This window comes from Drosophila willistoni, assembly GCF_018902025.1.
Source record: "Drosophila willistoni isolate 14030-0811.24 chromosome 2L unlocalized genomic scaffold, UCI_dwil_1.1 Seg196, whole genome shotgun sequence".
Lineage (NCBI taxonomy): Eukaryota > Metazoa > Arthropoda > Insecta > Diptera > Drosophilidae > Drosophila > Drosophila willistoni.
Genome location: NW_025814048.1, coordinates 1,420,208 through 1,431,025, shown reverse-complemented (window position 1 = coordinate 1,431,025; position 10,818 = coordinate 1,420,208).

Sequence of the window (10,818 nt, the reverse complement as noted above, 5' to 3'; positions counted from 1 at the left end):
CCAATCAATATAGTAAAACAACTAAATTAAAAATTGATTTGTAGGTAAGTATACAAAATTATGTTCAAATGCTTTAACACATTTAGCTCCACCCCTTTGGTTTACCTAGCAAAAAACGTTACTTGGTCATTTTAAATAACGATGGTTGTTCTAGTGCAGGGGTAGGCACAAAGAGAGCCACCTCAAACTGTCAATGTATGCGTGCGCTTGCTTGTGTGCGTAAGCTGCTTTACACTGCGCGAATCGTATGTGAAGAAACGAATAAAAAATTTAAACTGCAAGTGAAAAAGAATAATTCCGACCTAATTGTTGTTCAGAAACTCAACTATTTCCTTTACTTCTATATTGTTTGGATAACTTTTTATACGAAGGAGATCTTCTAAATGGCTATCAGTAAGACTATTTCTAATTGAATCTTTAATTAATTTCATTGTCGAAAATGTGGATTCGCAAATGTATGTTGTGGTAAACATGGAAGATAATTTTAACATTGCCTTCCCACAACCCTTTTTTACCGAATCGCCTTAAAAAACAAAGTACAGTCATGAGTCTTGGGTTCCTTTTACCTAAATGTCATAAAAATGAATGCATATTTTGTATCGGTTATTATTTATATTTTTCATACTATACATATATGTGCATACATGTATATCTTACATTTATATTACATTATGCATGTTCGCTTACATTATAATATACTTTTTACCCTATAGGGACAAAATATAAATAATGGCAAAATATTTTTAAAGTTGCCATGTAAGAAAGTGAAGCATTAATTTTTCTGCGTGTAGCTGCGTAACATAGCGACATATCTGTTTTTTTACGCTCTCAACTTGTACTTCGTGCTCACATCGGCATGCACACAGACGGCCACACGAGCAATTGCCGAGCAAAAGTGCCCGCTCGGGCTATGGGCGCCTACCTCTGTTCTAGTGCAGGGCCCGGCACAAAGAGAGCGCTAAAAAAGTTTAGTTGTATGTGTGCACTTGCTTGTGTGCCTATGTTGCTTTACACTGCGCAAAATAAAACTTCATCAAATTCTGCCTCAAATCAAGAAAACGAGTGCAGCAAATAATCTTATGCAAGAAAAAGATAGAGAAAACAAAGCAGCGATCAATTTTTTCATGTGTGTTCTCTCAACAAAGCGACATAGATCTGCTTGCGTCGAAATGCTGAGGGAAACTAAATCCACCCTCATATTCTTGATTATTTTGTGTGAGGACTTCGGCAGCCGTTCGGCCGTACACGCATAAGAGATGCCGAACGAGTTCGTCCCCCGGGGGATATGAGTGCCGGGCTCTGTTCTAGTGCTTATCTTATCGGATTTAAGAAAATTAGTCACTGTCTCAAAACTTTTGCATGCAACTTGTATTGCAAGAAGTAAGCCGATTCGTATGATTGGTTTACATAACCTTACCTTTATGATAGAGCGTGAGCTATGATAGAGGAGCTATGTAAGTGTAAGGTAGTCAGACAGCGGCGGCCATTAAAGAGAGAGGAAAGCAGCCATCACAAAAACAAGAGAGAGTGCCAGATCCAAATTTTTTTAAAGAAATAAGCGTATACTTCTTCTTCCATTGTTGTCTCCCTCTTACTTGGCAAGCGAGAGTAAGAGCGCCTGCAGTTGAGAAAACATGCTATCCTTTTCTTGAATGATATGTACATATGTATGTACATATGTGATTTTAGGCCCTTTAAAGTTTAAACGCATTTAAACAGCCGATCGGATTAAATTAAAACATTTTCCTGAGTAATTACGAGAAGAAAAAAAAACGAATGCTTTAAACGAATTCTTTCAAATTGTATATTTATTGATATAGTGATAATTTATATGGTGATATATGTATATGATATAGATATATGTACATAAACGATTAGAATAATAATGCTAGGCAATCAACAAACTCAAGGTTTGACATCACCTTTTTTCCAATTAAATACAATTTTGTAATAATGTAAGAAAGTTAGTCACTGTCACGAAACAGATTTTCTATTTATCAAGCCAATATGAATTACAATTTGTTTTCTTTTTTGTTCACACAATTGTTGAAACATTGCTATTATACTTTTAGGGATAGTCCATACATATATCCTTTTTAATTTAACAAGAACTTCCTTCTTTTTCCTTGCAACATGTTTTTTTTGGAATCGGATGAAGTTGGTTTATTAGTTTCCCCAACGGAAACCACCTGAAATAAATGTTGGCGTATCCCCTTCTGTATACTCGATCGATCTATCCCATACAAGGTAAGGAGTTCCATCAGGTTTAAGTTTGTAACGCTTGTCCGTCTGTATGAGACGTCCACCCCTGGCGAATCCTCTGTAAGTACCATAGGGCCCATTTTGATTTGATGGTCCAATCGCCATTGCTGTTCGGTTTTGGTTAATCATTCGTGGATCATAGAGCATGGTGACGGTCCTTCTAAATTGATAGGATTGGTCGTCATCATCAGAGGAGTCATCGTCACTGTCATGATTTCTTCTTGGGACCAAGGACATCTTTACTTCACTTTCAAACTCTGTGTTGCAATGTTGACAATTTGCTATTATTTTTAGTTTATTAACACGAAACTGACCCTATCAGACGTTGGATGAAGACTAAAAATAAAAAATCGAAGCTGTTAATTTATATTACATAGATAGAAATCCATACATATGTACCTACACAGCTCTTATCATAAATTTAGCTTTGTTAAGACTTAGTATATACATATGTAAGAGACGTTATCTTTAAGTTTAATCTAATGACTAAGTTAATTTTCAATGTCTGTACGTAGGTATATACCTCGTCATCATAAAAATTTACTTTGTTTTTGTGTGTTGGCTTTTGTTATTATATATAACACATCTCGTATCGTTTACTTGAATTTTATATTAAATTAGTTTGGTCTCCCGATTTGCGGCCATTGAGCTATTAACCAGTCATATGTGCAAATATAGTCAATTTGTCGGTTTACAAAACGTGCATTTTAATTGTTTTATTTTAACATTTAAAACCAATTTATATTTATGAAAATTTTGTAAATTGGCAATGTCATAAAATGCACATGCACACACACTCACGCACACGCACACGCACTCGCACATATACAAGAAATTTGCCATTTTGTGGCATTTAAAATGTGCCTGTGTGTGTGTGTGAGTGTGTGTGAGAGACATTTCGCCTGCTTCTCTCTACCAACTCCCAATTGCCATTTATTGCCTTGTTGTCTGGTAATTAAAATGGCTCACGGCTGGTGGCTCGTTTCGCACGCTTTTGGACAGGTTTCGGTTTTTCCTTTTTTTGTACTCCCTGCCATTGCGTAATGTCTGGCTAAATTAATAATTAACCACATATAAGGACAGCAGCAAATGTTGTTAATTAATTTGCATGTTATAAACCGACAAATGATGTATCAGACGACAGAGGAAGTAGTTGAAATTTCTCTACAAAGTAAGTTTAAGAACGTAAATTCACTTTAGTGAAGTGAATTATTAGCAAAGCAAAAAAAGATTAGCAAAAAAAAAAAAACAGGGAAAAGAAAGATAGATTCAGAATAAAAAAATTATGAACCAGCCATGTGGACAACGAGACGTATGATTAATAAAAGCCATCATAAACCATAAAATTGCCACAAAAGACAACAATAAAAATATATTCATAAAAATAACGGTAAACATTTAATTGCTTGCCAAATATTTATGCTACCAATGAGTTTAAAGCAAACAAATTATCCTTTATCCATTCATCTCTTTGAGTGCTAGGCAAATAGACACCAATGGAAAAACTTTAATAGTAAAACTTATATATTTCGTTCCTTTTTTGTTTGTTTTTTGTCTAGCTACTGCCTATTTTGTTTTCCTCTTTGTTCGGGTTATTCTCTCATTTTTTCCTGTTGTCCTTCTGTTTATGCATTATCGGCATATATAACTTTGGCCTCTGTTTGAAACTTTGACACGACACAATGTGCAAATAAACTCCCCGCGATAGAGTTTTCCCTTGAAATTTTTGTATGCAAAATCTTATGTAAAGTATCGATTTTGCCGGGGGCTGAAAATTATTTACAAACGAATGAACTTTCAAAGTATCTAAAACAAAACAGATGACAGAGAAAAGAAAAAAAGAAAACTCATGCGGATTTGGATGGGTGTAAGTGAGTGTGTGTGCCGTTTGTCTATAGATGAGTGACCACATTTTGTTTATCTATTCCATTATTACAATATACAAACAAAACAATTTTACTCTCTATGTTACAATTTGTTCTTCTTCTTCCCTCATTCCCAAAGCAAAGTGCTGTATACTTTATGGGGTCGGAAACGTCTCCTTCTGTGCGTTACAAACATCTGACCAATTTTATAATACCCTCTGCAAGGGTATAATAACGTGTTTGAGTCATGAAAATTGCAAATAAGTCATCCCAAAGAACAATCGTGTGTTTTATCTATCAGAAATATATCTATATATAGATAAGCTTACTATATATAAGTCTATCTTTATTAGTATTAGAGTGTTAACAAATTTATTCATTAATTAATCATTTTGTGATTTAAGAATTTATTTATAAAGTGATTTCAAATTTTGGCTTATAACGTGCTGACAATTTGATATAGATATAGAAAATTGAGTGGCTCTTCACAAAAAAATTTCAAATTTTAAGCAACTATGCAATTTTCACAAGTCTAACGACTTCATTGCTAAAGTAAAAGTTTATATATTTTAACATTTTGCCCTTTACTTTTGGTCGTAACGCTTTAAGCATTAATCTTTTTGGCGTAAAACTTTTACTGCGCCAACCAGAATAGCATGAAAAAATAAAAATAATAAAAACGGCGAAAAAATGTTCATGGAAAGTAATTTAAACTTTTGCTTTTACTTTTGTCTGCTGCCTGGTTACTACTTCATCTTCATTTTACACTTCTCTTCATCTCAACTTGATGCTTTACACTCAATAAACGCCAGACAAAAATTTGTTTAACACTTTTGCCTATTGGCAATGTAAAATAAAGTAGTAAAAAATGAAAAGAAAAAGAAAACAACCAAAATACATTTCGATTGTCTTTTGCATAAGCCGCTTAGGTGCTTACTTTGATTTCTACAGCGTTCGCCAAATAAATTTTATGGCCCAAAGACGTAAATTCATGACTTTTTTTCCACGGTGTTCTTTGTTATTTTATTCAATGTAAATAAGAAATCGAAATGTCATTGAACAATAGAACTTTAAACCTTAATTTTTTACGAGACTATTTCATGTTTTATTTTTATCTGCATTGTTGTTACTCCTCTTTAATCAAATGTCAATTGAATGATATAGAAAAGGTTTAAGGCGAAAGAACAAGAAGATTTACACTGGTAAAAGAATCTGAAAATACTTCTTAAGTTTAGAGTTTTAGCTAATTCCTATTTTTAAATTCCTCTTTCGAATTTTTCAGTTTTAACAGGAAACTACAGAGCTGTGCGCCGAAATATTACACACAGCTTCAAATGATAGGCTGTTCTACAACAAATCCAAAATTTATCCAATTCCGTGATTTTCAGGCATGCTCCCCTTGTAAGACATCCTCTAATACACTTGTCATTTTTTGAGAGGTTGTTGATGTTAAATCTAAGCCATATCTCAAAAATTACTGATCCAATTTAATTTGGATAGAATACCAATACTTTTTTCAACATTATTAATTGTGTTCAATAAAAAAGTATAAATTCTACACCATTAAAAAATATTATTTGTAGACTTAAAGAAACGGTTTAGATAGATAAATTTATTAAGATATTTTTTGGTAAGTTCGATAAACCATTTTTCACCATTATTCGACATCAGAGAAATACATTTTTTTTTTTATAAAATATTGACACAAGAATTATGAATTATTTTAGTCATTATAGTTTTGATATACTTAATAAATGCTTTAAAGTATTATATAAAGTGTTGAAACAAATAATATTACTGATTACGTTTAATTTAAGTTCATTATCTATCCAATTGGATGAATGAATAAAAACACGCTTCACTTTTTGATAAAAAGCTGATAATCATTCTTCTTATAAACATGGATTATTTCTGAAACGATTTTTGATAACGATTGAATATTTCAAAAATATAAAAATGTATAGTTAAGATGCGTCTATTCTTGCAGTGTATTCCCATAAATCAGACTGTCATAACTTCCTGCAAATATCGAAAGTTCATTAACAGTAAAGCATTTTGGCTTGGCTCGTTGGTTGCACGACTGTTGCCTTTGTCTAGTTGCAACTGTTAGCTATATTTTTTTCCTTCTATGCTTAACACCTGGTGTGGCGTGTCCTGTCTGCATCTGATAAATGCCTTCGAAAACAAGTTTAATTAAAACACACACACATGTGCAGATCCTGGACAGGTTTGTGTAAATATAGCCAGGTTTAGACGTCATTGAACGTCAATAGGTATGTTTATTTTTCAACACAATCGAGGCGTAAACGTAACAAATAGCAATTGCGACAGGCGCACCCCAAGCGTCCCCAACGATCCCTTTTATCAACCCCTAATTTAATTCAATAAACCCCCTCTCGATTGCACCATATTGACACTGATGTTGTTTGTTTGCTTTGACATGTGCCTCAAATGCATCGTTATTTGTCTATTTGTATTTGTTTGTTTGTGTTTGCATGGAATATTATTAATGCTTTGCCAGAGCCACTAAGCCATCAATATTAATTGGATAAAAATTATGTGTACGGTTGATTGAAATTAACTTGCGAATAATTGATGTTAAAAACTAGGACATTTCTTGAAAGAGACCAATGAAAGAATTATAAAGGAAATCTTAATGATTCAATAAGGAGTCATTAATGAATCTATAAAAAATTATAAATGATTCCTTGTTTAGTTTCTTGATAAGTCTTATTCGATTCCGGTAAATTCATTGGTGGTTCCCTTCCCATTGTAGTCGAGTAAAAGTGATGCGTCATTTTAAGCATTATAAACGAACACATTTAAGTACAAGCAACGTTATAGCAAGTGGCGTGTAATAAAAATTTGTTTGCTTAATTTTCGCCTAACTTGACGAATCAATTCTAGTATTTATAGGTACATGCACATGCAATTGCGTACATGATTAAAAGTACATAGAAGATAATGGGTTAGTGCATAGAACTAAATATTTTGAGCTTTTTTGCAAAGCGACATTTGATATTTAAAGCTTATCAACCAAGCCTACGATATATAACAACAGTGGAATTTTGCAGTTCGCAGTTCAAAACGGATCGAGCTACAAAGCGGTCTTATTTATTTAGCGGCAGTTCCAAAAAGAAATAAATATGTCCAGGGCACCACGAAATGGTCAAGAAAGCAAGCAAAAGAAGTAGTGACTGAACAGGTACCGACTGCTGCTGGAAATGAAGGAACTCAAATAAAGGAAAAAATAGTGTCAACAGAACAAACATTCGGGCCAGACGGAAATCCTATCCAGGAAAAGCGAATAGAGACTAATCGAATCCAATAAAAAACCTGACATCGAACGGTCGGTCTACAAGTGCAAATGTTTTAAAGTCCAATTAACTAATTTACACAATTACCACAAATAAATTGGAAGAAAATCCTAAAAATAGAAATCACAATTATGTAATCAAAAATTCTAATTAATGGCTAAATTGTTTGAACATTTTTCTACCTTTAGTACAATCAGATATTAACTACGTTTGTTCATATGTTATATTCCTTTTTTTGTCCAATGACTTCTTATGTTAATAAATTTTGTAAAACAAGTCAAAATGTAACTTCTCTACAAGCAAACCAACATGGCCTAAGTCTACAGTTATTTCAGTTTTACTTATTGTTAGTAATTTCCAAAGAAACAAATGTCCGAAACAAGTTTTATTACAATATTCATTAATTTTAATTACAGAAAAAATATTTTAAAAATATTTACAAACTTAAAGAAAACTATCAAAAAAGCTAACGGTCAGACTGAGGGACAATGGACATAACTATATGGTACTTAACTTAGACATCAAATTAGCTAGACAGTCTTGAAATAATAGTTTCCTGGCGAATTAAAAATTTTATATTAAGTTTTTTTTGCAAAGCTAATAATCATTTTGGCGTGTACTATCTGGTTAAATGGTCGTGAAATCACATATAGTCGTTCTCAGAAATATATCTATAAATAAATAACGAAAGAGAGAACCGGTTTCGTGCTATATAATATACAATTATATATATGTACGTAATTTTATATACACACTGCATGTTTTGGGTTCATACTCTTTCGTCATTTCTCATTTGATATATAATAATTATCTCTCTCCCCCAATGTTTGCTTGCTTAGCGAGCTTACGATAGGAATAATCATGGAATTTCTACTTGCGCAGTTTAAAACTGATCGAGCGACAAATCGGGTTTATTTATTTAGACGCAATTGAAAAGTGAATTCCGAGCAATACAAAAATATGTCCAGGGCACCACGAAATGGTCAACAAAGCAAGCGTGAAATAACTACGAGAACTATTAAAGTTGGGGAAAATGGACGACCAGCTTTGATCAAAGAAAGAAGAACATCGACTGACTGCCGTCCCGACAGGGAACGAAAGATAACGACTGATAAGTACTTTGGTGCCTCAACTGAAAGTCCTACTCTCATCAGAGAAAAAAAAATTGTGACTGTGAAGTCGAAATGTAATTCAAACGGAACACCTACTAAAATCAAGGAGAGAAGAGTATCGATTGATCGGCACTTTGCACCGGATCAAAACGTAATCAAGGAAAAACGTATAGAGACTCATCGATTAATTCCAATAGCTGAGAAACCACCACTTGTCCAGAAAAAAGGGACATCAACTGATCGGTCATCAACTGTAGTTACTGCAAAAGGAAAGCTCACCGTGGTCACAAAAAAGTAACGAATAAGTTAAAGTTAATTTACCTATATTATGTATACATTTGTAACCCACTTTAAGACATTTACGATTCTTGAACTGAGATAATAAAACTACTTGTTCTTCTGGTGATACATTCTTTTTGTCGAAAGGGCATCGGTTAGAAAGAAAAAGCATTAATTTCAGTTAATTTCTAGAGTTATATACATATTCCCAAACACTTTAGATACCATCTAGATAAGGCAAGAAGTTTGGCTATGCCGAAGTTTATATACCCTTGCAGTCCTTGGCAATTGTATTTTTACATTTTTTAATTTCTCTCCCTGCAACTCAATTCATCAATACACAAACAAAACATTATTACTCATTTTACTAAAATTTTTTCTTCATCTTCCATCATTCCCTAAGCAAAGCACGGCACGCCTACACAGAACTATATGATATAATGGTCCGATCATGATGATTTTCATATTTTATCTTACCCAAGTTATAAGTAGCTCAAAAGCTCTTAAAATGGCTGAGTATAATGCATACGCACGGACAGACGGACATGGCTATATCGACTCAGCTTTTCATGCTGATCAAGAATATATGGGGTCGGAAACGTGTGCTTCTGTGTGTTACAAACATCTGACCAATTTTACAATACCCTCTAAAAAGGGTATAAAAATAGTAGATACATTTGGCTATTGTTCTATTTGTTCTATTCAGTTTCTTTTTCTGTGATGTTTTTTATTTTCATTTTCTTAGCTGTCGTTCCTCATCATGCCAAAATCAATGAGTAGAGAGAGAGAGAGAGAGACTTTGGATTGTGGGGAAAAATGACTACCTCGCAGATTAACAGCTTATGATCTGACATGAGAGAAATGTTGTTAGAAAACTTCATTAGCAACATGTGTCCAATGTTGTGGACTAAATGTGTCTGTATGTGTGTGTGTGAGTGTGTGAGTATATATATTTATTATGTGAGTGTGTGTTTCTGTTGCGCTTCAGTGCGCAATTAAAGCAATAAAAGTGTAGACGACTGCACATTGAATGGGCCCTGCCCTGGACTAGGGCCAGTTTCCCAGCAAGCAAGCACTCAGGCTCTTGTTGGCCTCATCTTCTTCCTTCTCATCCACCCACCAAAAAAAAAGCACAAAAAAATAAAGTTGTCGAGTGGACGTAAAAAAAAGCAAACAAGAAATAAGGAAAACAGGAAAAAATAATTGAAAAGCGCACTTTGGCTTTGGGCTTTGTACGTTCATTTTCATAAATACTCTAGGCAATTTGGCATATGGATTCAATAATGCCTTTTGGCGTTATTCTAAACTTTAGTCACATAGAAGGTATACAAACTTTTATCAAAGCTGCCAATCAACAACTACCACAATTTCATTAGACTCTTTGTGTAACGCAGAAAAATTGCATTTTAAGGCAAAAAACCTGTGGGTAGGTTGTTAAAGGTGATAAGAAGCAGATAAGATAGAGCGAATATTTCTATACAATTCTATATATTATTACTCATTAAATTTTAAAAAACTGCAGTATCAGACTCAGACTCTATGTTGAGGTGTCATAGTTGAACGCCGTAGGGCCCTCTATTAGTTTAGCAGCCTTATCTAACTCTTAACAATGCAATCTAAAATGTGTTTTTTTTTAACAACTTTTATTAACACTTTCCTTTAAAATACTAACAGAGGAAATTAGACGTTATATGATCGAGTGTTCTTTTTACTTCCTAGAAGTATTTATTATGTATATGTATATATAAATATAGAGTATAGACAAATCTAATGTTCCTTTTTCCGCATTTTAATTCTTTTACTCTATGCGGAGATTTTGTTGGGTTTTTATTCCGGAAAGCGAATTCTGTTTGGCAACTGTGATTGAGCCATGGCCAGCGTTAATCCCACCACTTTGGTGTACTCGAAAAGCCCATTTGATACTTTATTTAGTGTAATTTTCGTTAAAAAATTTAAATGTTTATTTAATGGATAGAGAGCGAA